At 34.9% G+C, this 2,994-nt stretch overlaps 1 non-coding gene across 1 annotated transcript; it reads left to right on the forward strand.

Annotated features, from left to right (window-relative positions):
• The first annotated feature begins 477 nt into the window (after positions 1-477).
• LOC130018328 (U7 small nuclear RNA) lies at positions 478-539 on the forward strand. Its single transcript, XR_008791558.1, has one exon. It is a non-coding gene; the product is annotated as a U7 small nuclear RNA (small nuclear RNA).
• Positions 540-2,994: the final 2,455 nt, after the last annotated feature.

Genomic DNA, 2,994 nt, shown 5'->3' on the forward strand with positions numbered 1-2,994 from the left:
CAGTCACCAGTAACAGCTCCATTGTGAGACTTGTTGTTACTGTTTTTTGCATATTGAATACCTCACTGGTGGCTTGCCAGGCTTTGCCCTGTGAAGATAATAAATACAAAATGAAATTAGTATGATTGCTATATATTATTTAAAATTCAGACTTACCAGAAAGATTTAACAATTCCAACTTAAATGCACCTAATAAAGTAGTTTCAAAATATTTCAAGTATTTAAAATTCTTTTATTAAATCACCGTGAGAAAAACAAAGTTGTCCATGATTGAGTTTCAGTATTACAATGCTCAAACACCTGTCCTTTGACCCGTGTACACTTCTCAACACCAATGTCCTCAATTTTCCTCTTTCCAACCCCACCCCAAGTCTGCCTCTGCCACAGACAGACACTTTTTTTATGTGAAGAACTTAACACCATCGTCTTTGTGGGCAATTCTATCATCACTAATAGGTAAATCAAGAAATTAGTTAAAAGTGTTACAGCTCTTTTAGAATTTGTCTAGCAGTTTTTCTGGTTGCTACTGGAAAGCCCACACTCACCCCCCAAACGAAATGAGTTGTGATACAAAATATTTTAAAAAGCAATAAACTTGTTCGTTTATTTATTTTATTTTTAGAAGCGCCAGGAATCAAATCTGAGTCCTTACACATGCTTTATCACTGAGACATATCCTTGATTCGTAAAATAAGTTCAGTTGTACATACAATACACTGTCCGCCAACAGTGTAGAATGCACATTCTCTCAAGCTCACAGAGAATACTTACAATGACTGGCCAGAACTAATATTAGTACCAACAAATTAAAATAAAAGCTGGTATCATATAGCCTGATTAAACATAGAACATAATTGTTATAGAGATAACACAAATTCCTGAAAGTAAAAAATAAATTTCTATTTACTCATGAGTAAAAGAAACTAAAATGGAAATTTGAGAGTACTTAGTTTCTATTTATTCACTTTTACCAGGAATTGTGGTTTGGGCCACACCCAGCTATGCTCAGATCTTATTCCTGGCTTTATGCTCAGAAATCACTTCTAGTGTGCTAGGATTTGGGAAGAAGGTTATTGGGCCTATCTGATGCCGGGGGAAAACTAGAAACACATGCAAGGCCTAACTTCCTAAAACACCTCTCTGACTCTGAAAGTTAGTTTTTAAAATACTGAATTTCAACATTGGTAAGATAAAGTTTATAAGCTGCTTGAGGGAAATCTATAATTTTGAGTACATACATTTGTTTTTCTAATGTCTGAAAATTCAGCAAGTAATTTATGTAATTAAAGAAAGTAATCAGGAAAAGAAGTAAAATAAACTAAAGTAAAATTTTTCAAAAGGTGATAATAAATGCAAAAGCATAAATTAATGATATAGAAAACAAATAAATAATTGGGATAAACCAAATAAAAAAATTGTTTAACATGAGTAATACATTTCCGACTACTAAAAAATCACTTAATCACTTAACTTCCCGTTAGTCGTCGATTTGCTCGAGCGGGCGCCAGTAACGTCTCCATTTGTCCCTATTGCGTGCTAGTGTAGCCCAATGGCATCTGTTCGCTCTGGGAACATGAAGGGCCTCAAACCGATCGTTCATGATCTTCAGGAAGAAGTCTGACCATCTGGTAGGTGGGCGGCCACGCGGTCTCTTGACATCCCGTGGAATCCAATCAGTAACAGCTCTAGTCCAACGGTCGTCTTTAAATCTCATTACGTGACCAGCCCATCTGATTTTCGACACCTTGGCAAATGAGACAGCGTCCCTGATCCTTGATCGTCGACGGATGTCAGAACTCCGGATTCGTTCTCTCATTTGAGTGGAACGTGATATTCCAAGCATAGCTCTTTCTATTCTTTCTATTATTCTTTGGGAGACCTGAATGGCGTTCTCATCTTGTTTGCGTAGGGCCCAGGTCTCTGAGGCATATGTTAATGCAGGAAGAACAGTGGAATCAAAGAGATGTGCCCGGAGCCGGAGGTTCTTCGTCCTCTTAGCTATTTCTTCCAACTACTAAAAAAAAATTTGAAAAAAGAAAGCTCCACCGGTTCCCCCAAAGGTACAAATAAAACAAGAATATAAATGAGACATATTGAAATGGTCAATGGTCAACAGAGATTAAAATCTACTAAGGGATATAATGCACAAATGTAAATATTTTTGAAAATTTACGTAAAACATGAAAATTTTTAGAGAATGCATTTATTGTAATTTTTTAAAAGAGAAAGAGGATATCCAAATGATCCTATATAAAGTTGAATTAGTGCCCATACATTTTTCATACAAAAAATAATAATAGGCTCTAGAGGATTTTCAGGTGAGTTTTACCAAATGTTCAAAAACAGATGATTCCAATCTTACATGAATTATTCATTGAATATAAAAAAAGAGCCACTCCCAATTCATTTTATGAAGTGATGACTATGTATATGTAAAATGTTAATGCTTCTCATTTTTTAAAAAAATTGTATGTTTATATGTTTCATTTTTAATTTCTTCCTCTATCTGGAACTGATTATATGTGTATATATACATATATATATATATACGTATACATAGATTGATATAGATGTTGATATTGTCTTAGTACCATTTATTTAAGTGGGGGAGATGCAAAGAGATGAGAGAGATGCAAAGAGCCTCAACAATAAAGAAAAGGAGCCCTCATGTGACCGAAAAGACTAGAAAAGGTAGGCGTCAATAAAAAGATGATTCTTTGGGGATGAAAGGGAGTTTATCAAATGAAGAAAATAGGCGAAATAAAACACAGAAGTCTTATTAGTAAAATCATGTTTATAAAGGTACTATCAGTAACATTCAACTGGAAGTATGTTTCTCAAAGGGAAAATATTTCTGGAGGAAAAAATAAATTACAGAGCACACTTATACATTCATTAGGAATCAATCTTTCTTTCCCTTTCCCTTTTTCTGACTTCTCCTTCAGTCTCTCTCTCTCTCTCTCTCTATCTCTCTCTCTCTCTCTCCCCACCCCC

This window comes from Sorex fumeus, unplaced genomic scaffold (genome assembly GCF_029834395.1).
Source record: "Sorex fumeus unplaced genomic scaffold, SorFum_2.1 ptg000260l, whole genome shotgun sequence".
Taxonomy (NCBI): domain Eukaryota; kingdom Metazoa; phylum Chordata; class Mammalia; order Eulipotyphla; family Soricidae; genus Sorex; species Sorex fumeus.